The sequence below is a fragment of the Canis lupus genome, chromosome 14, assembly GCF_011100685.1.
Source record: "Canis lupus familiaris isolate Mischka breed German Shepherd chromosome 14, alternate assembly UU_Cfam_GSD_1.0, whole genome shotgun sequence".
Taxonomy (NCBI): domain Eukaryota; kingdom Metazoa; phylum Chordata; class Mammalia; order Carnivora; family Canidae; genus Canis; species Canis lupus.
In genome coordinates, this window is record NC_049235.1 from 34,555,690 (window position 1) to 34,581,572 (window position 25,883).

Genomic DNA, 25,883 nt, shown 5'->3' on the forward strand with positions numbered 1-25,883 from the left:
ATTATTCACAATAGCCAAGGAATGAAAACAACCTCAGTCTCTGTCAACAAATGAATAAAGAAAAGGTGATATCTATCTGTCTATCTATCTATCTATCTATCTATCTATCTATCTATCTATCTATGATGAAATGTTATCCATCCTTAGAAAAGAAGGAAATCACCATTTGCAACAACATGGATGAATCAGTAGGCAATTGTATTAAGTGCCAAAGGAAGACAAGTCTGCATGGTATCACATGTATGTGGAATCTTAAAAAAGAGAGAGAGAGAGAGAAAGAGCCAAACTCAGAAACAGAAAGGAGAATGGTGGCTCCAGGGGCTGGATGGGCATTGATGGTTTGGTGGGGAAAATAGGAAGAGGTTGGTAAAGGGTACAAACCTTCAGTTATAAGAGGAATGAGTCTTGAGGATCTAATGCATAACATCATGACTATAATTGATAACACTGTGTTGTACAATTAAAATTTGCTAAGAGAGTAGAACTTAAGTGTTTTCACCAGAAAACAAAAACCAACCAAACAAAAAAGGTAAATACATGAGGTGATGGAATGTGTGTTAAATTAATTCAATAGTGGGAATCCTTTTTCAACATATACATATATCAAATCATCACATTTATATTTATAATACAATTTTATTTGTCAATTGAACCTCAATAGACTGAAAAAAAAAGTAGAAATAACAGGGCTGGAATGGGGTCTCACCAAAGGTATTAATAAACTTGAAGGGAGTCTGTCTAAAAAAGATGAAGCAGGTTGAGGCAGGTAAAAACAGAAGTCAGAAATACAAAATTTTCTGAGGATTATTTACCATGATCTAACAAAGAGAGATACTAAATCTAGCATTGCTATTCCTAGAGAAGTGTTCTCAGTCAGGAGGCAAGGATAATTCATTAGGCTTTATCAGAAAATGAATGAATCATTCCTCTAAATTATCTAACACTGGGTTCTGATCTGGCTTGTCAACCATCAATCAACTTTCTAATTATAGCTTCTCAGCTTGGATACAGGTGAGAGTGTTGTTGGAAAGCTGACATCAATAATCCAAAAACTAAAAATAGATATTCTCCATTTAAAACAAATAGATGGCAATGGGACAGATGAATGCTGGCACCCAGTCTGATCCATTCTGACTTTTCTTCTTCAAATAAATATATTGGAAACTTGCTTTATACGTCAGTCTCTTTTGAGTTTAGTCATATGGTTGTTCCCCAAATATTTCCAGTCCTCCACCTTTTGGACAGAGAACAAAACTACGTATCTTGGCCCTCTGTGGTTGGATGAGACATATGACAATGATGAATTCATGCATGAAAGCAATGTGTCACTTCTGGGCTGAGTATTTAATTGCCGGTATGAGACTTTCCAGAGCTTGTATCTCTAGTGTTGGTGGTTTGGCAACATTTGAGATATGAACTGCCCTGTCGTCTTGAGTCCTGGAAGGAGGATACTGTACTCAGTGTCCCCAGATGGTGGTGGTATCAGGAACCAAAGAGAAAAATGGACCAAGTAACCCATTCCATTGATGACTCCAACAATAATCATTCTGATGTGTTTTCTAACATGAAATATATATTGGGAGAGATTCCTACTGGATATAGCTTTAATATTGTCATAACAACCCAGTATCAGTCATTATCATGAGCATGAATTACTTTAGGATATATTGAGTTGTGAAAACTATTGAAGTGTATACAGAGATGTGCTTTTGGGCCTAAGAATTAAACAAATACTAATCAGGCATTTTGCACACATTATTTCATTTAATCCCTGTACCACTCTAGAAATTATTATTTCATCTTACACTTGATAAAATGGACAATGAAATTCTAAACAGGTAGTAAACAAAGATTCTTTACACATGACTATTTGTGGGCAAAAGCTACAGTCTTTCTATACTGCTATCTTGCCATTTGGTATTAACGCTTTAAATTTACTTTTTAAAAATTTCTTCCTATGTTGAAGCCCTATTTCTTGCTAACAATTTATTTGTGTTTAGTAATTCCCTGAGCCTTCCTTTTTAATTTGCTGCTTCTACTAAGTAGTGAGCTAGGGAAAGCAAATAAATAATTTGTTAGATGTTTTTGGAGGAAATATGTTCTGGCCAAGGACCTACTGTACTTGCTCTGTGAGCAAAGGAATTTTAATACATGGACTCTGAAATCTGTTTTTGAAGTATAAGACTTCCATTTTCAAACTTGTGGTTTTCAGACAAGTTCTGAAGAGTGGAGTTTACAAGTAAAGAAAATTTCAGAAAACTAAAATATCCACCTTTATATCTCTCTGGATCTGCCTAGAATTTTCATGAATTTTTTTGTTGTTGTTTATGATAATGAGTTTTAAAATACGACACAATGGTTTTAAAAAGGTGATACTTTTAAAGATTTATGCTGTGTAAATGTACTGGGTTTAAACGGGTCATTTAGTGATCAAATAAAATTGCTTTTAGGTTATTTGACTTTTTCCCCCATTATGTTTCTTCAATTAAATTAAAATTGTTTCCCAACTCTCATTTTATTCAGTAATTTTCATAAAACCTCTACTGAGAAAGCTAAAATAAAATGTTATTGCCTTTCTGTGGATACAAAAAATAGAAGCCTGATGGGGTAGAAGATAAAATAACCAAATAGCTAAAGGACAATCATCCAACCATGTACTACCATTTAACAGTCTGATCCTTTTGTGAATATTACTAAAATACAAAATTGCTGGCCAATGTCATCAACTACTGATTTTAACAGAAGGAGGTGAACAGAAGGAATCTGCTATTTCCTTTTAGACCCTAGTTCTAAGTAATAATGAATAATTATTAAAATTGCAAATGCTGCACTAAAGTAAGTATAACAAAGTAGGTTTTGTCAATTTTAGTTTTGTTTATTTATTTACTTTAAAGATTTTATTTATTTATTCATGAGAGACACACATACACACACACACACACACACAGAGGCAGAGACACAGGCAAAGGGAGAAGCGGGCTCCATGTAGGGAGCCTGACATGGAACTCGATCCCGGGTCCCTGGGATCATGCCCTGAGCTGAAGTTGGTGCTAAACCGCTGAGCTACCCGGGCTGCCCAATTTTAATTTTGTTCAAGCACTATGCCAGGCTCTAAAGATTCAAAAAGAAATTAAGAGATAGGTCTTTTCCTCGACTAAAGGAAATAAAGTCAGGATAGTTTGATGGTAAGGCTTTACAGTCATGGAGTCAGACACATTTGACATGGGATTCTGACTTAGGCATTTGATCTGAGTGATGTTAGACAAGACACTCATGAGTCCCAGGTGAGTCTCAAATTCCCAATTTGTGCTACTGCCTGTATCACCTGAGATATGGCAGGGAAGGGGCAATACATCCTCATGGATAAATCTGTGGATGCTAGAAACCAGTTGCAGTGGTTCTTAACCTGGCTTTTCCACTCATTAGCCTTAAAAAATTATTTTATCCTTCATTTGCAAAGTAGGAATAATAATAGCACATATTCCAAAGATTATTATGAAAATTAAGAGAGAAAATGAATGTAAAACACTTAGCACACTGTTTTCTTTATCAGTTTGCTATCCTCGCCATAATAAAATTCCATGGACTTGGTGCATTAAACATTAGTTTATTTTCTCACAATTCTGGAGGTAAGTCCAAAGTGCAAAACTCCAAAGTCAAGGTGTTGGCAGAGCTGGTTCTTTCTGAGGCCTCTCTCCGTGGCTTATAGACAACCATCTTCTCCCAGTGTCTTCATGTACTCTTCCCCTTGTGTCTGTGTCACAATCTCCTCTTCTTACCAGGACATCAATCCACACTGAATTTGGGCTCACTCCAATGATTTCATTTAACTTCCAACATCTCTTTAAAAACAGTGATGTGATGAGATACTGGGGGTTAAGACTTCAACATATGAACTGGGGGGGGGGGGGGTAGGTGGAGACACAATTCAACCCATAAAACTGGCCTAAAAGAAACAATAAATGTTAGCTATCATTGCTGCTGTTAACTGCTGCTGCTGCTGTTATTATAATAATCAAATAATTTATCAATCTCAAAAGGAAGTAAAGCACCACTACTGACCTAACAGTAGGCTTTTTTTATATTTGATTTCACAAAAAGGGGCATTTTAATCATAATGATATTTACTATCTGCTACATTATGTGGTTTAGGACTATTATAAGTACAAGCTTCTGATAGTTTCCACATTGATTAAAATACTAATACAGTCAATGTCAAAGGTTCAGTCCATTTTTGGGGCAATGGCTTCATTCTGTTCCGTAGTTGCAGAATGTACCCCAACCCTGGTTAATCACATTACAAGTAAAAGCCATTATTTCATAACGGGAAAAGGGCAGGAGGGTATGCATGGGTCAGCAGAACTCTATCATCAGGACCAGAAAAAGAACCCTGGGTGCATGCCCTCCTCTAAATGAATAAATGATCTCTTATCAGATCTTTTTTTTACAGTGATATGCAAAAAATGCTTAAGAAATGATAACTGTCTCACAAAAGAGCAATGAGTGGAAAAAGAGAATTTGCTTTTTGACTTTCCCTTTTTAAAGCACTTAAACTAGTAAAATGAAATTACTGGCATCTATAGGAATACTTAAAGGCCAGCCACTTACTTTACTCCTACCTCTTCTTATAATTTTCTTGGAAGATACTGAAACAGTGTACCCTGATGGGATTAAGGGGGGAAAAGGTTCAATTATATTTTCAGATATAGAGACACACTTTATTTTGTACCCATGAAAGTGTCAAGAACTCAGCTCCATTTTGAAAATGATATGCGGGATCCCTGGGTGGCTCAGCGGTTTAGCATCTGCCTTCAGCCCAGGGCGTGATCCTAGAGTCTTGGGATCGAGTCCCACATCCGGCTCCCTGCATGGAGCCTTTTTCTCCCTCTGCCTGTGTCTCTGCCTCTCTCTGTGTCTCTCATGAATAAATAAAAATCTTTTAAAAAATGACTTGCAATCTAATAGATATAGATGATAGGCTTACGTGTATAATAGCCTACCCTCAAGGTAGGAATATTACTCAGCCATCAGGAAGGACAAATACCCACCATTTGCTTCGACGTCGGTGGAACTGGAGGGTATTATACTGAGTGAAGTAAGTCAATTGGAGAAGGACAATCATCATATGATTTCACTCATATGGGGAATATAAGAAATAGTGAAAGGGATTATAAGGGAAAGGAGGGAAAATGAGTGGGAAAAATTAGAGAGGGTGACAAAACATCACAAAGGGTAGTGGAAGGGGAGGCGGGAAGGTGGGATGGGGTAATGTGGTGATAGGCACTGAGGAGGGCACCTGAAGGGATGAGCACTGGGTGTTATATGTTGGCAAATCGAAATTCAATTAAAAAAGATACCTATTTTTGAAAGATACTTGTTTTTTCATGGTGTAATTAGCATTTCACTGGTTCCATTTGATATTCTATTTCTTTCTAGTTTACTAATACTGGTTTGTGACATGGAAAGATGTTCTCTTTATAAGAAATTCAAATTCTCTTTATAAGAAAATTTGAATATGTACTCCATAAACTTATGCCTTATTTCTTAGAATCAAAAGTTTCTTTCAGAGCAGCCTCTTTTGTATTCTTTCCTTCACTCCCACACTCGTTCAATGTTTTCTATTTTAATATTTCTTTGATTATGTACTATCAGACATCATGTGGCTAGAAGAAAAGGAGCCTAATGACATTTCACACCTAGCTACTGTGTGACTTAGCTTGTATTTATTTTAAGTACATACAATTCTATTCTACATGAAGGGAAAGCAATGATTGTCTGTTTACAAGCTATAGGTAAACTAAAATTTAAATATGGAAAAAAAGGAAGTACTATTTAACGAAATGCTTAAAACTTTATGTAGATCTAATTTTAAAAACTCATAATGTACTTAGAAATAAGACTAAGAAAAAAATAAGTCAAATGGGGATTACACTAGAACACAGTTAATATAGTTATGAAGTCTGAATAAATTAATCCAAGAATATATTTCGATAAAATAAATAATTTATTATTTACAACAGGCACTCCTAAGAAGTCAAAATAATATATATTGCAAAGTTGTCAAGAAAATACACTTTGAAATTAAGCCAGCTATTAGAAATTTTCATATCTATTTACCTGATACTTTTAAATTCCCAAGTAAACTTTTATTCCTTTTTTCAGATATAAAGAAGAGCTGAAATTTAAAGTTATGATAATAAAGCAAAAGTGCAAGAAATGAGACATATAGACTAATGAAACAGAGTAGAGAACCCAGACCTTCAGCCTCTAAAACTGAGACAAAATTAATTTCTGTTGTTTAAGCCACTCAGTCCTATGGTATTTTGTTATAGTAGCTCAAGCCAAGTAATATAGGTTCCAAAACCAAAGAACAATAACAATCTCTTTAATAGTGCTGGGGAAATTGGATAACTACATGCAAAAGAATGAGATTGTACCTTTATAATACACCATAAACAAAAACTAATGCAAAATGGATCAAAGACCTAAACATAAATTCTAAAACTATAAAACTCTTATAAGCAAATATAGGGGGAAAGCTTCATAACATTGGATTTGTCAAGGATGCCCTGGATATGACACCAAATGCATAGGCAACAAATGTAAAAATAAGGCATACTATATCAAACTTTAAAACTTCCATTCATCAAAGGACACAAATCAACCGAGTGGAAAAGCAACCTACAAAATGAGAGAAACTATTTGAAAATCATGTATCTGATAAATGGTTAATATCTATAACATATAAAGAATTCCTCAACACTACAAAATAACATGTCTGGAAAATGGGCAAAGGACTTAAATAGACATTTCTCCGAAGATGATATATTTTTGATGACATATATATGATACATATATATAATATACATATATATTATATATATTTCTCCAAGATAATATATTAATAGCTAACAAACATATGGAAAGATCTATATTAATAGCTACAAACATATGGAAAGATAATATGTTAATAGCTAACAAACAATAATCATTAGTTAAATGCAAATCAAAACCATAATTTGATTTTCCCTCAGACCCATGAGAAGAAAACACCAAACAAACAGAAAATAACAAGTGCAGGCAAGGGTGTACAGAAATTGGAACCCTTATGAATTATTGGTAGGAATATAAAATAATATAGCTACTATAGAAAAACAGTATGTGATGCCTCAAAAGTTAAAATTAGAATTATCATAATCCTCAATTCCACTTCTCAGTGTATACCCAAAATAACTGAAAGCAGACTCTCATAGAATTATTTGCATGTCCATGTTCATAGCATCACTATTCATAATAGCCAATAGGTAAAAGCAACCCATGTGTCCAGGGACAGATGAATGGATAAATAAAATGTGGTATGCAATGAAATTTTATTCAGCCTTAAAAAGGAAGGAAATTCTGATACATGTTACAATATGGATGAACCTTGAAGACATTATGCCAAGTAAAATAAGTCAGTCACAAAAGTGAAATACTGGGTCATTCCATTTTAATGAGAAATCTAAAGTAGTCAACTTCATAGAGATAGAAAGCAAAATGGTCATTACCAGAAGCAAGGGGCAGAGATATGGAGAGTTGTTATTTAATTCAGTTTTGCAAGATGAGAAAGTTCTGGGGACTGATTATATAATGATTTAATTATACTTAACACTATGAGCCGTGTACTTAAAAATGGTTAAGATGGTGAATTTTATGTTGTGTATTTTTATAATAATAATTTTTAAAAAAGAAATTCACAAGATCTTTTCTAAGAGTAAAGTTAACATCTGCCTCAATTTTCTAGAAAAAGGACATGAAAGAGAGGAAAATCTATAAAAGTAGCCACTTGGTGAAACGGTCAGTGTTTTATACTCCAAAAATGGATTAATCAATCCCATTTTTATATAACATAAGTTTAAAATGCTGGGAAATACTCCTTTGCCTTGGTTAGAGGTGAATGAAGGAAGAGAGAGAGAATTTAGACAAGAAACAAAAGTTCTTTCAGCAAGTGTTGGCCACTCTCTCCTCTTTTTTTTTTTCCCCTAAGAAACTTAACAAAAGTGTGATGTCACACAGATCTTATTGAGCTGAATAACTGTGGGATCCCATGGTGACCTTAACATTTGAATTCACACTCCTACTCAATGGGTGGCTTTTTTCAGAACAAAAGCTTTTTAACATATTTGTTACAAAGCACAGCAAGATTTCTGGGAAAGAATATGTGACAGTTGAAGAGGAAGCCTACGCAGAAAAATTAATATGGCAACTTGTGGAAGAAACACACACAGGCTGCATTGGCTATGATATAATTCATGTATAACTAATTTCCAAAAAACAATGAATGATATATGATTTGCAATACAGGACTTTTTGTTTTATAAAACACCAAACAAGTGTGTCATCATTTTGCAAACGAATACAGACATGTGATCATTTTTCCTTATCTGAAAATAGTGTTGCTGGTAGGTCAAGGGAAAGGATTGAGAAGGATGATCAGATCTCCCTTAATATCAGATATTTTCTCACAGGCAGTATAACCAGAAAAGGTAGCACTGGAGTGGGGCTTGAATTAAAATTTAATTGAAGACTTTTTAATTCCTAGGTCCTCAAGTTTTTAAAAAAAAATAAGAAAAGGAGAGAATAGGTGAGGAGGGGAAGGAAAGAAAGGCAGGGGTAAAAGCATGGTTCTTGCCCTCCGTGACTTCACTATCTACTAATAAATGAGAACCACGATGATTATTTCATTTGGATAGGTGGGTAGAGTGGCTACAAATGGGAAAATATTTCAAGCTAAGGATAATGAATTTCTATAGAAGCCTTGATGTGGCTTCTTTGTAAGTAATCAACATATATTTGATGACTAAACAAGAATAACCGAAAATTTTAAGAAAATTTTTTCTTTCCTTCTTCTTCCCTCCCTCCCTTTTTTCTTTCCACTTTTAACTAGAAAAGTAGCCATGGTCATAAACACAGATGTTCAAGTCAAGGCTGAGACTAGAAAGCAGTACAATCAGACTGATCTGCAGGAATCTGATCTGTGACTCTAAAGGAATCCAATCTATGACTCTGTGTGGACAGGTATTTTTTCTCACAGACTCTCTTCTATACAGTGGTCAGATCTAGTGCTCGTTCATCAAATCCTGAGATGGTCTCCATATTTGGTACCCAAACAGTGACAAGTCAGAACAACAATGGGAAACAACAAGCCATATCTGATATTAAGGGAGATCTGATCACCTTCTCAACAAAAACACTGACCATGCTTAAAAAATATATGAAATAAATAGAAATAAAATGTTTCCATAGCTAACATCTGTTTGTGAAATATAGGAATAGATATTTTCTTAAGTCAGGAGATGAAACTATCTACTTTAAGATCTAAGTAACAAGCAGATGGAAGTATAATTCCTTTTTTTCTTTTAACCCCCAAACAGCTGACTCATTGCCGGAAGGGTATGGTGATTTCAGCTTGTAATAGAGCCACCCACTAACACAGAAATTAGTAATGAATAATGAATTTGCAGAGGAAGTGAAATTACAAATAAAAAGGATTATGTCTAAACTTTCATTTCTAGCAGCATCAGATACTCTGAACTACTCCAGAAAAAAATCAGCTAAAATGGTGAGTAAATATATATGTATAGTTTTAATTTTTAGTAATTTGCTGAGTTAAAAAATAAGAAACCAACAAAGGGATTTGTGGAGCTCCAACTCCACACCCCCCCCCCCCCCCCCCGCCCCGCCACTCCCCACGGCTACATAGGTGTTGGGGCCAGGCGGGAAGGGAAACTCCTCAAGATGGCGGATACGCCAAAATGGCTGAGGTTCCTGTCACCACCTCCACTTGGGACGACAGCTTGAGCAGACCCTTACACCTCTCCTTTGGACTTCCCCAACCGAACCCAATGCCCTTCAAACCCCAGAGGAGGAAGTCACCTTTGACTGGTCGAATTGCAATCCTTCCTTTGCATAGTGAGGGTCACTCTGACTGGTTGGATTGCAATCCTTCCTTTGCATATGAGCCAACCAATAGGAAACCGTTCTGCCTTACAACGTTATGTAAACCCCCTACCACCTTGTCTTGGCCCGACTTCCCCATTCACTCTCTTTCCCCCGTGAGTCGTGGAACCTCGCCCGAGGGTGCCTGCGATAAAATCTGTTCTTGGACCCTCGCTTGCCTTGGCGGTCTCATTTCCATCTAGTTACTAAAAAACTTAACAATAGGGAACTTGGGAGACAAGCCAGTGGCTAAGGCAGCTTTTCCCTCTGAGAGCTTCTGCCCAACCCTGGAAACCTGAGTTCTCTCTAAAGCCTGAATAATATGCAGGGGACGGGTGATAATATTTAGCACTTGGTAAAGTGAGAAATCTAATAAGATTTCCTATCAGCAGTATAAAGGTGAAGAAGCAATAAAATCTGCTACCCATAAGGAGCTAACAAGGAAATTTGCCTATCTCAAGCCAGGACATAGATGAGGATATAGTGGGGGTGGGAGGGAGCAGAGAATCTCTCCAGAGAATTCATAACCACAAGGTTGCCCTCATGGATTTACAGTTGAACTATTAATGCTTCTGTTGTCTGAAAAAGCTTAGATAGAGAGTAAAATTTAAAGAACTTAATTAAAAAAATAAAAAATAAAGAACTTAATTAAATGCCATGGTGACTGAAAGAAGCAAATGAAAATCTAAGGAAAGAATTGATTAGATGAAGGATAAATTCAAAGAAATTATCCAGGATAAAGACAAAGAAAACTATAATAAATAAAAAATGAGAAATTAAGATGGTATATTTAGGTGCCTGGGTGGCTCAGTCTTTTGAGCGACTGACTCTTGATTTCACCTTAGGTCATGATCTCATGGGTTGTGAGATCAAGACTCCTATTGGGCTCCACACTCAATGAAGAGTCTGCTTGAGATTCTCTCTCCCTTTCCTCCTGCTCCTCCCTCTGTTCATACATACGCCCTCTCTCTAAAATAAATAAAATCTTCAAAAAAAATGGTACATAACTAAGAACTCCAAAGGAAATAATAGAACGAATTGGGATGAGATGATATTAAAGGAGGTAAAGGTGAAGACTTTTCCAGAAATGTTAAAACACACCAATTATGAGAATGAGAAACAGCAATTATGAATTCAAAATCCAGTTGCAGCTCCAAAAATTATTAAATTTTATCAATAAAAATTAAAAACTTTTGTACAGACCCCCCAAAAAAAGGAAAGTGAATAGCAAGAAAGAAGGTATGGAGAAAAAGAAACGCTGAGGCAAATGGACTGTCAGAATAAAATGGTACAACCAATCAAAAGATTATCAGTGATCATTATAAATCTAAACTAATTCTTCATTAAATACAAAGTCCAGGGGCACCTGGGTGGCTCAGTTAAGTGTCTGTCTTTGGTTCAGGTCATGATCTCAGTGGGATTAAGCCCCACATGGGGCTTCTTGCTTACCACAGAGTCTGCTTCTCTCTCTCTCTCTCTCTCTCTCCGTCCCTCCCCACTATGCATTCTCTCTCTCTCAAATAAATAAACCTTTATTAAAAAAAAAAAGTTTAAAAAACCCAAAGTTCATCTCACTAAATAAAAAATGTTTAAAGACCTATTAATTTTATATGACTAATATATCATAAAGAAACAAAATACTGAAGGCCAAAAGAAGAGAAAAGATTTATGAAGCAAATACTAAGCAAAACAAAGCTGGAATAAGTATATTAAAACCAGATAAAATAAATATGAGGGCAAAAAAATATTAAAGATAAAGATGGTGACTTTAAAATGAATACTAAATTTCTTCAATTTTTAATTTATATGTACCTAGTGACATAACTTGAAAGAAAAATTAAAATTAACAGAAATATCAGAAGAAATTGACAAATTATCTATTACTGTGTGATACTTTAATATATCTCTCTTAGTAAAACAATATATCCAGCAGGAAAGAAATACAGAGACTTGAAAATAAAAGTAACAAAGCTGATCTAATCATTGAATGCTCCACCCAACAAGTGAAGAATGCATGTCTTCTTCAAACACATTGAGTTTCTGAAGTTTCTGAATAATTTTAAAGATTGACATCATATTAACTATATTCTCTAACAAAATGCAAGAGTAAGAAACCAATGACAAAACTATAGCTAGAAAACTATACGTTGTGCCATTTTATTTTTTTATTTTTTTATTTTTTTTTTAAATATTTTATTTATTTATTCATGAGAGACACAGAGAGAAGGCAGAGGCATAGGCAGAGGGAGATGCCGGCTCCTCGCAGGAAGCCTGATGTGGGACTCGATCCCAGAACTCCGGGATCACGCCCTGGGCCAAAGGCAGATGCTCAACCGCTGAGCCACCCAGGTATCCCCGTTGTGCCATTTTAAAATGCATTTCTGAATGATTCATTGATCACAGAAGGAATAATAAATATTATAAAATACTTAGAACTAAATAATATTTAAAATACTACATGTCCAAAATAAGACATGTAGGGGTGCCCAGGTGGCTCAGTCAGTTAAGCATTTGCCTTCAGCTCAGGTCAAGATCTCAGGGTCCTGGGATCGAGCCTCCCGTCGGGCTCCCTGCTCAGCAGTCTACTTCTTCCCTCCCACTCCACTCTGCCTGCTGGTTCTCTCTCTCTCTCTCTTACTCTCTCTACCAAATAAATAAAATCCTTAAAAAAAGTAAAATAAGATCAAATAAAATAAAATAAGACATGTAGAAGACTTCTGCTTTGGGGAAGATGGAATAGATGTACTTTTCTCTAATCCTCCCATCAACCACAATTAAAACCCCAGAATTTTATATGCAAAAAAACTTAAGACTCCAAAGGCAGTGTGGCCAGGAATCCCCAGAACACAAGAAACAATACTATGAGTTCCCTGGGTTTTCTTTTTGCCACATATATCCCAGACTGAATTTTGGGTAACTAACAACTAGGAAATGCCAATGGGCACAGACCAAAAAGACCCAACAAAAGCTTTCTCCCTCAAGTTAAAAGACCAGGAAAAAGACATGAATCACCTAGAGACTCAGCAAGTCAGAAAGCTTTTAGGCAGGGCCACCTGGGTGTCGTTGGTTAAGTGTATGCCTTCGGCTCAGGTTGCTATCCCCTGCTCCTGGGATCAAGCCGGTACTGGGCTCCCTGCTCAGCAGAGAGTCTGTTTTTCCCTCTCCCTCTTCCCCCCTCCTCTGATCTTGTGCACTTACTCTCTCTCTCAAATAAATAAATAAAATCTAAAAAAAAAATAAAAAAAAAAAATTGACAGGCTTCAGCAAGACTTACAAAAATACAGAGAGAACATACAAATTACTACTACTAAGAATGAGAGTATACCACTACAGACCCTGTAGATACTAGAAGGATAAGAAGGGAATATGATGAACAATTCTACACACAACATAATTTTGATAACTTTGATAAAATAGACCACGTCCTTAAAAAGTAAGTACCATAATTCTCCCAATATAAAAAATAGATCATTTGAATAGACCCATAATTAAGAAAATTGAATTTGTAATTAAAAATCCTCTCGGGGATCCCTGGGTGGCGCAGCGGTTTGGCGCCTGCCTTTGGCCCAGGGTGCGATCCTGGAGACCCAGGATCGAATCCCACTTGGGATCCCGGTGCATGGAGCCTGCTTCTCCCTCTGCCTGTGTCTCTGCCTCTCTCTCTCTCTGTGTGACTATCATAAATTAAAAAAAAAAAAAAATTATTAAAAAAAATCCTCTCCAAAAAGAAATGTTTCATTGAAAAATCTACCAAGTGTTAAGAGAATTAACACAAATTCAACAACATTTTCCAGAAAATAAAAGAGGAAACTCATTTCATAAGGCCAGTATTATCTTGATAATAACCAAAGTAGCACAAAAAAACCCTACAGATCAATATCCTCCAGGAATATAAATGTGAAAATTCTTAACAAAATAATAGCAAATAAAATTCACTAAAATATAAAAAAGAATTATATGCCAGAGCCAAGTGAGATTTATTTTGGGGATGCAATACTGGTTAAATATGGAAAACTCAATAAATGTAACTTACCATATTCACAGACTACAGAAGAAAAATCATATGATCATATAAATTGATGCAGAAGAAAGTGAAAAAATTTAACTTCTTTTTATGATGAAAAAAACTCTCAAAAACTAGAAGCAGAAGGGAACTTCTTCAACTTGATAAAAAACACCTATAAAAAGACTAGAGCTAACATCATACTTAATGAAGCGTAAATGTGCTTCTCCCTAGGATAGTTTTCCCTTTTAATCTCTTGCAAAAGATAAACACAGCCTTTTGAGAACTGGTTGGGCAGAGGAGGGAGGTCAGACAGACACAAACTGCAAATTGAAGTCCTGACTCTTGATTTAGTTAGCACAGTTTTATAGAATTTTTTGTAATATCTGTCTTACACAATTCTATATTAAAATCCATTTCTCAGGACACCTGGGTGGCTCAGCAGTTGAGCATCTGTCTGCCTTTGGCTCAGGGCGTGATCCCAGACACCCGGATCAAGTCCCACATCGGCTCCCTGCATGGAGCCTGCTTCTCCCTCTGCCTATGTCTCTGCTTCTCTCTCTGTGTGTCTCTCATGAATGAATAAATAAAATCTTTAAAAAAAAATAAAAAATAAATAAATAAAAGCCATTTATCATTTTATGACATTAGCACAGCCTTGACTGCAAAACCACATAAACAAAGCAAACTTATAGACAGATTTCAAATATAACCATAGATGTAGTCTAACCAAATTATCCATGAATCATATCTAGCACTGTATGGGAAAAATTAAAATATTATGTTCAAGTTGGATTTATCACTTTTACCTGAAGAGATTAAAAGAAAAACATACAATATTCTTGATAAATGTGGGAACACTTCATAAATTAGAGGCAGCCTCTAAGATGGCTCCCAGTGATTCCCCTCTCTTGGTATTCATGTTTTATGTAACATCTTCCCCTTGAGTGTGGGCTCATCATAATGACCCCTTCTAACTAACAGAATATGGTGAAGGTAATATAACTTCAACATGAGATTATCAAAAATCCAGGGATGCCTAGGCGGCTCAGTTGGTTAAGCATCTGCCTTCAGCTCAGGTCACGATCTCAGAACGCTGTATCGAGCCCAGCATCAGCATTAGGCTCCCTGTTTCTTCCTCTCTCTCTGCCACACCCCTGCTTATGCTCTAGCTCTCTCTCAAATAAATAAAATCTTTAAAAAAAAGAAAAAAAAAAAGATTACCAAAAATCTTCTAGCTTCTTTTTAGGATTTCTCTCTTTCTCACTCCAAAAAAGCCAGCTTCCATCCGTGTTGCAAAGTGCCTAATGGAGAGGCTTAATGACCACACCCCATGAATCCTACTTGTGTTAAAGATCAGATACCTTAATATTTTATTATAATCATAACTTCTTCATAAATGCCTTCTCTAAATCTCCAAAACAATTCTTCCTGTTATACTCCCTCAAAGTACCATGAACCTCCCCTTCTTAACACTTAACCACACATTTGTCTGTGTAATTTGTATATTAATAACCACCTTTCCATAAATTCTGTAAAGAATAAAGGCCAAGTATGTCTCTCTTTTTAGTTATTTTACTTTATTTCATTTTATTTTCTCATTAGCACTAGCACAATCCACACAAAGCTCTAAATAAACTTTTGTCAAATGAATGAGAATTCTACTGCAAATGTTTAATAAGACATTTTTTTAAATTTCTTAGTAATATTATTAAGGTGACAAATAATTTATTATTCAAATCAAAACAGTACTATACAGGTGGAAGAGGTATTCGTAGAAAAGGCCAGGACAACAGATATAATCTGATATGATGTGTCACCAAACATATCAGTATAACAAGAATCTTTAAAAATAAACTAGAGAATATATTTTCATATGAATGGTAATTAATTTAATATCATTAGTAATTTCATTATATTTAAACAGAATAGTTGAGATGCAAGGATGCATTCTATATGCAATTATAGTTTCATTTTCTATTGTATCTATAAGCAATATGTGATAATTTATTTTCAGTAGAACATTTCATCTCTCTGTAATATAAAATCCAATATTAATTAGGAAGTAAAAAGACTTAAGGTGTACCCATTCAAACATTTTGCTTTTTCTCTAATGAAAATTTGCATAGTAGCAACATTTTCTTATTTCATTCTAAATTAATTGAGGGAAGCCACCAGAGGCAGATCAGAGTCTTATAGATTTCTAGAGAGTTCACAAAATTGTGCTACTATGTATAATTATAAAATGTATCTGATTAAAGATAAGTGTATAATTAAAAAATGTAATTTTTCATATGTACAAGCTTCTGGCATTTTTCTTACATTTTGTCAATTTGTATGCTTTTGTTGACTTATTCTCCACTTTCATACAATCATGCCTATTATAAAAATCCCCATAGAGATTTCATTTCTGTACATAGAAAACAATTTAACTCTTTTTACAGAAATTTCATATTATCTCTTTATCAGTTTATTTTATATTCTTTACCAAAGCAAGTTATAGTACCAAAGAAGTAATTACATAGTAGCATTAGCTAAAATGCCTCATGTTATAGAGAATAATGAAGTGTCTGTGGCTGTTATGGACTGAATGTCTGTGTCTCCCTCCCCACCACACACACAAATTCTTATTTTGAAGCCCTAACTTCCCATGTGATAAAGAGGCAGCCCCTTTGAGAGGCAATTACATCATGATGATAGAGCCCTCAGTAATGGGATTAGTGGGATTAGTGCCTTTATAAAAAGAAACATGAGAGCTTATTCCTGTTCTTTACCATGTAATGGTACGGCATGAAAGTGTGCTGACTATGGTAGCAACTTTTAATCTTGGGCTTTCTAGCCTCCAGAATTGTGAGAAATAAATGTTTGTCATTTAAAACATCTAGTCTATAGTATTTTGTTATAGCAACCTGAACTGACTGAGACAATAACCACTGAACACAAGAAGTTATATGCTATTTATAATACTTGTTACTAAGAGAATAGCAACTAGGTGCTGGCCCTAAAGTAAATTAACACATAGTAACCCTCTTTTAAGGACAGTTAATATTATGCCCATCTTATCACTGAGAAACTCACTGATATTTACCTTTCTTAAGGTCACAATGCAATTGTAGAAACAGAATTTGATTTCATACTTACTGGACAATAAAGCCTTTTTTTTTTTTTTTAATAAAGCCTTTTTTACTTTACCATGGTAAGTTTGGTTTTTGTTTGTTTGTTTGTTTTTGTTTTTGCCATGGTAACTTTTGATCATTACCCCCCTCACCCAAACCAGATTTTCTCAACCTTTTATAACCAATGCCCTCATTTGATAAACAAAGATCTCATTTTCTGCTTTATTATACATTGAATGCCATGCATGACTAAAAAGCAAGCCAAAGCAATGAGGAACACACCGAGGGTGTTTTCACACTACTAAGCCACCCATCCACATACCCCCAACATTCTGATACATGCCCTTCTGCCCCTATTCCTTTCAACCCTATTCCTCTGCATGGAAAACACAGCCCTAAACTGTACTTTTCATTAAACTTTTGTATGTTCAGTTTATAATGACATATATATAATTGCCTATTCTTAGATTTACTATAGTAAAATTAATTTTAATAAATGTGCATCTCTAAAACTTTTCAGAATAGTTCATCAAGCTTCTTGCGAGTTCTTGTCAATTTTTAAGTAACATACAAATCCATTGAAATCGTTCAAAGTTCTATTTGTTGGGCTGTAAGTTTATTCCCAAATCTGAAAAATATTCAAAAGTCAACAGACTCTCAACCCTAAATAACAGCATTTAATAAACTATCAAAGGTGTTTTATTTCTAGAATTGGATATCACAGTTTATTTCTAGAATTCTGATAATCCCAACTGCAATAAAACTGTCTGCTTATGCCAAAGCAGGAGTTAAAGCTAAAGTAGTTTTTAGCTACTCTAAAGAAAGTTATTGCACTTAATGGTTGGTGGAAGCCATCAAAAGAAGGCATGAATAGAAGTAGGTAGTATTTATAAAGTTTTAAAAGTGGAAATGGTTTTCTTGCTAAATTTGAAACATAGCTTTAAAACTAGAAATGTCAGGGTTTCAAATAATACCATTTCCATGATCCTGGGCAATAGTACACTAAGTTATTATTAGAACTAAGATTTATTGAACACTTAACAGGGGCCAAACACTGTGCTAAATGCTTTACAATTATTCTTTCATTTGAAACACATAGTAACCCTAGGAAGAAGGTATTGTTATTCACTTCATTTTGTAGTTAAAGAAGCCAAGGTTCAAAGAGGTTAAGTAATTTACCCAAAGTCACATTGTTAAAAAGTAGCCAAGACTGATTCAAACTCAGACTGTTCTGACTCCAGAGCTTAAACTTTTAATAAAAAAGGTTTCATGGGCTTCACATTCTTCACATGGAAAATTTAAAAATCTGGAGATTATCTGTAATATTAATTCCTACTCTAATGATCTATGAATTTCAAGAACTCCCTCTACATTTCTCTAAGTGATCTAATCATTTTATATATGGTATGGGAAAAGGAACATATCTTCTAAAACAGTAATAAAATTTAAATGAAGAATTCAACATTTTTCCTTAGGACTACCGAACTAATTATTTATAAGGATTTTAACTCTTTTATTCTGAGTCTTAGCCTTTTTATTTTATCATTTAAATAAGGTATCTTGGGAAGGCATAAAACATACTAAACAGAAACCACCAATATATGAGTTATTCATGTATTCAAGTAAAAATAATCAAGGGCACTAGAACTTTTCAGAGCATAAACAGTAAAAAATATAAAAAATTCTTTCAACAATATATGCCATCTAAACTATTATACAACATCCCAGAATTTTCCTGGAGTAGTTCAGAGCTTGTCCCATCATTGCCTTCAAATTTTTGTGCTACAGGATTTGGCTTCACTAATTCTAGCAAATGAAATTTCTCCTTCGAGGGGTTATGGGCTGAATTGTGCTCCCTCAAAATCCATATAATGAGGTCCCAACTCCCAGTAATTCAGAATGTGATAGGGTTTTAAAAGAGACAATTAAGGTTAAATGGGGTCATTTGGGTGAGCCATAATCTAGTCTGACTGGTGTCTTTATAAGAACAGGGTATTTGAACACACAAAGAGACACCAGCAGAGGAAGGACCTTGTGAAAAACACAGCAAGCAGACAGTATTCCGTAAGTCAAGGAGAAAGAACTCAGAAGAAACTACCATGCCAACACCTTAATCTTGGATTTTTAGCCTCCAGAACTGTGAGAAAATACAATTCTGTTGTTTAAGCCACCCAGTCCATAGTATTTTGTTATGGCAGCCATAGAAAACTAAAACACAGTGTTTTCAGAGGTAATTCTCCAGTCATTTTATTTCTCCAAGAAAATAAAACATTTGGTACAACTGACTGCCTAGATCATCCCTTCCTCTGTCCAACTCAAGCAACTTAACATCCCCAATTCATTTCCAGGTAAACTTTTTAAATTTATGCCATGATGATAACCCCATATAGGATGCATAAATATATAAATACATCAACTAAAACCTAATGTATATCTAAAATGAAAGTAATTTTAGGCCTGCCCAGATACAATAATAACTTGGAGGATATAAGACATATCGATATCCAGAAAATCTTTGTACTTAAAACATTAACCTAGTTTAATTATTTTATTCCATTAGAGATCTGTGTGCTGACATTTTAATAGAAGATAAAGCTAATTTCAGACAATTCAGAAATATAACATTGAGAATACAGAAATACAAAGAAATAGCATAGAATATATTTTCATAAACAATTGGTTAGATCTTTGTCATTCAAAATTAATTTACTCAGATGCAGCCAATTTGAGATCACCTGTTTATTGATCATCTTTTATATGAATTATTTATAGACTCTCAAAAACACCCTCCACTCCCTCGTGTTACAATCAGGAATAAGTCCCAAGCCGGAAAATATCAGACCTCTTCAAGAAAAGGACACCTGGGTGGCTCAATGGTTGAGCATCTGCCTTTGGCTCAGGTCATGATCCTGGGGTCCTGGGATCAAGTCCTGCATCAGGCTCCTCGGAGGGAGCCTGCTTCTCCTTCTGCCTATGTCTCTACCTCTCTCTTTCTCTCTCTGTCTCTCTGTCTCTCTCTGTCTCTCATGAATAAATAAAATCTTTAAAAAAAAAGAAAAAGGAATAGATGTGTGATTTTTACTAATTTCAAAATGTAGCTGTAAATGCTTTCATACTGCTTCATGCTAACTACTTCCTTATCCTCTCATTATTGCAGTTGACCTAAAGTTTATCATATAGACCAACCATGTATCAATCTAGGATATTTTGAGTATGAAAAAGTCAAATAATAATTATGATAGAACTGCATGTAAAAATCAGATCAATCCTCAGATAATTAGGATATACAGTCACATTTACATATATATATATATATAAAGAATATATAGTGCCATAATAACCATTTAACACTTAAGCAAGGGCTAAAAATTTGATTTTTTTGTTCAGGATAAGAATAGAATAAATTTGAGGATTGTGTTCTCAAAGTGGAAAGTGAACATATAGTGACCAAATGGCAGTCATCCCTCAACTTCATCAACAAAATAGATATGTATATATGTATGCATACATATAATCATCTACAGGTAAAGGAGTCATGGATAAAAAAACAAATGCTTTCATCTTTTGTCAGGAGTAAATATGAATTTCTCAAATCAAAAAGCTGCTTATGGACAATGCCACAACACAAATCAAGGTTTCATTTGTTTGTTTAAGTACACACGAAACTAAATTTGCAGTTCTTGCCTGTTTTATGCCTTTTTTTTTTTTACACTGCATAAACATACAAATTTCTTAAATATGGCATCAAGTCACCACAGGAGCTTCAACTGCTTTAGTAGCCTAAGGCCTCCATTGGCTACCCCTTTCTGAATGCTCACACTAACCTACTTAGCGTTCCAGACTGCGTTGCCTCCTTCCTCGGTTGTCCTAACCAGATGGCTAGCTCCTGCAGGTCAGAGCCTCCTTCTTGTTTAGCACTGCCCTTTTAACACCCAGAATACTGGCTTGGAATGAAATGCATGCTCAATAGATTTTTGCCAAATGGACTGGAAGAAAGAAGCCTGCTTTTCTTGACCTTGCTTCAGAGAAATATCTTCAGATTTTCTTTTAGTATTTTAAATTATGATGAAACTTAAAAGAGACCCCCCCCCCAAAAAAAAGAAATAGGAAAACAGGTTCTATAAGAAAAGTGTAGTAGAGAAGTGTTTGGTTTTGTTTTTTCCCTCTTTTTTTATTGTTGCAAAGAGAAGACCAAAAGGTTATATAAATGTTTTCAAGTTAATGAAAGATAGTGTGACCAATAAGCACCTACCAAAAACTAAAAAGAAATTTGGCTTAGTTTTCAATGAAGGGGCCAAATAGTGTTCACACTCTAAGAAAGAACATCATATCCATTCTAAGGATGATTAAGCACTTCACTCAGGCAAGGCTGTGGCCCCTTTCTTCATAGGAGATTCAAATAAGAATGTCAATTTAGGTAAATTTGTCTCATACATGTCTAGGCAATAGTAGAAACAATGAACCCCATAAAGTCCCTTCAAGCTTTCTGATTCATAACTTACCCTTAGAGAATAAATTTGAAACCACAAACTAAACATTGAAAAATTACAGCAATTTTGAACTGGACAGTACATTTAGATTCTTACTTTATTGAAATCATGGCTCTAGTTAATGCAAGTATCTCAAAAAAATAATTCATAAAAAGATATGTAACCCTACTAAGTGTCCCAAGCTGCCTATCCAAGTTGTAATCATAATGAAAAATCTGGGGTATGAAAAGCAAATGGTTGTAGACAGAATTTGTCAGTATTTTTAGATACTATTTCCAAGAGAATAAAATTTTCTTTTTTTGAGAAATAAATTCTAATAGAACTCATTATTTCTATAAACATACAGAACATCTTGTGTATACACACTTGAATGTGCCAGTTAATTATACTACCCATAAACAAATTTATATTTATAATATATGATATATAATAAAGAGTATATATTTATATTTAAATAGTATATATTTATATTTATGAGTGAACAAAGAATGTGTTTATATTTATAATATATGATATATAATAAACAGTATATATTTATATTTAAATAGTATATATTTATATTTATGAGTGAACAAAGAATGTGTTGGTTCTTATTTATTTTAGTCAGGATTTCTTTTGAAGTATAGTTAACAAACAATGTTACATTAGTTTCAGGTATACAATACAGTAATTTGACAAGTTTATTTATTATGCTATCCTCACTACAAGTACAGCTACCAACTGTCATCATATAATGATATTACAATACCAATGTCCATATGCCCTATGTTGTACCTTTTGTTTCCCTGACTTATTCATTCCATAACTGGAAACCTGTATCTTCCACTCCCCTTCACCCATTTTGTCCATCCCTCCATCTCTCTTTTGTCTGGCATCCATGAGTTTGTTCTTTGCATTTATAGGTCTGTTTCTGCTTTTTGTTTATTTGTTTATTCATTTGTTTTTTAGATTTCACATATAAGTGAAATCATATGGTATTTGCCTTTCTCAGTCTGACTTATTTCACTTAGCATAATACTCTTACCTCCAACATGTTGTCATAAATGGCAAGATCTCCTTTTTTTTTTCTGGCTAAGTAAGATGCCATTGTATATATACACCACATCTTCTTTATTTCTTCATCTATCAGTGGACACAATGGATATGCTTTCATATCTTGACTATTGCAAATAATGCCGCAAGGAACATAGGTGTGCATGTATCTTTTCAAATTAGTGTTGCTTTTTTCTTTAGGTAAATACCCAGTAGTGAAATTATTGGAACATATGGTATTTCTATTTTTAATTTTTTGAGGAACCTTCATACTGTTTTCCACAATGGCGGTATCAATTTATATTCCCACCAATAGTACACCAGGACGCCCTTCTCTCTACATCCTTATTAATTCTTCTTTTTTTGATACTAGTCATCCTGGCAGGTGTAAGGTGATATCTCATTTTGTTTTGCATTTACATTTGATAAGTGATGCTGAGCATCTTTTCATGTGTCCATTGGCCATCTGTGTGTCTTCTTTGGGAAAATGTCTATATATCTGCCCATGTTTTAATTGGATTATTTGGGGGTTTTTTGGTGTTGAGTTGTCAGTCAGTATTTTAATTGTTCAGTATCACCTATGCCAGGGAACACTCAGGAAAAAAAATAAACTATAAAACTTAACATTTAATACATCTCACTTGTGATTTCTAAATTGTTTTTGAGAACTTCTAAGACTATTTATAAACAAAAAAGTTGAAATTTTAAAACACATTTTGAAAATGTAAGGGCCTGGACCAAAAAGAAATTCTTGAAATAGGCTTTCTTTTAAATAATAATTTTTTAAGGGCTGAAAAATTAGCAGCCATTTATATATTACTTATGAGAAGTCAGCCCTACTCATTTGCCATACATTTACAAACATTATATCTTAGATTCAAAATAGGGTGATATCAAACCTCTATAATTACTTACATATTAATCTCTTCTACTAGACTGTGTTCCTTGATGAAAAGGTCTTTAACTCTACATTCAGTGTCTGGCACATAGTAGGTGTTCAACAAAAGTTTAATGAATAATTGAATAAATGGTTAAACAAATGGCCTTATAAAGAAGGAGACCACAGTATGAGTAATTTCAGCATAATTCTCATTAACACTAGATCTTGAAATACCAAATTGTGGATGGGATAAAATGGGGTCTGGAATATGCCAAGAATTAGCCATTAAGCTGCCTTGTAAATAAGCACAGAAATGCAAGCTTTCAAAGGACTTCCTAGCTCTTCCATCACTAAACAAAAGTTAGAGAAAACACATGGCAACTAATGTCATCAAAATGTCAAACAGAATCCTTGGGTGAGATAGTAGATGGTAAGTGATAAGCTAGAATAGATAGAATGGCAGAGAGGATTCAAATGGTTCATACTTCAAAGAACTTTTTATGTCAAACTGAGGAGTAAGCAAAAAGCTTAAGGTATGATAAATACTTCTGAGCAATAGTAATATAAATCTTGTTTTTGTAGGTGGCTATCTCTGTCCAAAAGACAGATCATGATGAAGAGGAAAAATGGGGCAAGAAGACTACAGATAAATATTACACTAAAATAGTGAGAAAATGACCTAATAAAACAGCAATGGGGAGACAATGTAGAAACTAGGTTATAAGAACATTTTGGAGTTAGAATTGAAAGGACTTGGTATCTGTTTAGATATGGAAAGAGAAGTTAAAAAAAAAATGGGCCTAAGAAACAGGGTTTGAGAAGCTATTCATGTAGTGATCCACTGAGACTGAAAATACAATAAGTTTAGCAGGTGTGGTGTTGGGGGAGAAAGGAAAAGGTCACCTGAAAATATGAATCTGGAACCAGAGAGAAGACTTGGGGCTGGGATAAACAGAAGTCATTATATATATGTAATATATATGTAATATATATGTAACTATGGCAAACAAGAAGAGAAAACATCCAAGAAAAGAAGTCTGAGGAGCCCCAATATTCAAGGGATTTAACGGACTCATCCTTTAGCTATTTTTTATGCAGTGTACAGATATTAATACATTCACTTTGTGGTAACATTGAGAGAATTATTTCACTATCATGCTTTATTTAAATGGCTATCAAATGGGACAATTATAATCTACAACGTATTTTTTTAAAGATTTATTTATTTATTCATGAGAGACAGGGAGAGAGAGGCAGAGACACAGGCAGAGGGAGAAGCAGGCTCCTCACAGGATCACGACCTGAGCCAAAGGCAGGCACCTAACCGCTGAGCCACCCAGGCATCTCTCTACAACAGATTTCGCAGGAGAACAATAACCATGCTTACTCTTTGTTCACCATAAGATATTAAAACTTTCTTGAGGAAGTGTCTTTTGAGCTAAGCTCTGAAAGATGATTAAATTTTGATGAAGTGAAATTGGGCCAGAACTCATCAGTTAGAGAAAACAGATTGTGTAAAGACACTGAGGTGGGAGTAAGCACAGTACATTCAAGAAAACAAAAAATTCCAATATGGCTGAATCTCAATGACACAAGGAAAGTGGTTAAGGATGAGTCTGATGAGGTAGGAAAGGGTCAGATCTTACAAGGTTCTGCAGTCAGATTAAGGATTTGGTGCTAAGGTGCACTGCTTATTCTTCATGGTATCTGCTCAGCTCTGTTCTCCTTTAGGCTGATACCTGTAAACTAAATTATACAAGGTTCTTGCACTCTGGTTTCTAGTTAAATTGGCCAATTGACAAAAGAGCTGAGACTGGAGAAGAAATGAAGATCAAGTTAATTCCTTCTTGTTTCACAGCAGTATCATTGGTAATAGCTTGTCTCTCCACAATTATAGTCCTAGCTCTCTGAACCTTCTCAGCGAGTTCTGATAATACAACCTCCTCCCCTTGCTCCTTCAACCTGAAGGGATAGTAAGCAACTTCCACATTTGTCTACCTTCATGTTCCTCGGGATCTTCTACTAATTAACGATGACTGCAATGCAAAGTGAATCTTTCATTATAATCTCTGCATTTAAACTATTTGAACTGAAGTCTGTTTCTTGTCTGAATTATGACTGATGCTCAACAGAACAGCCAAAATCCATTTGTATTTTTCAATTGATCACTGTTGCTACTGTGAGGAAAATCACCATACTGGGATAAGCAAGAGTGATATGAGAATCTATTAGGAGGTTACCATTGAGGTCCAAGGATGTGATTCTGGGCAGTTTTAACTGGGGTATTGACAATAGAGATGGAGAGACACGAGATTTGAGAGCTATTTGAAAGACAAAAAGCAAGATTTGGCCATTGATGGGATTTAGAAACAAGAAAGAAGAGG

General features: G+C 34.7%; 1 pseudogene; it reads left to right on the forward strand.

Moving 5' to 3' along the window:
- The first annotated feature begins 4,242 nt into the window (after positions 1 to 4,242).
- Positions 4,243 to 25,883, forward strand: part of LOC100688187 — a 39,945-nt pseudogene continuing 18,304 nt past the window's right edge.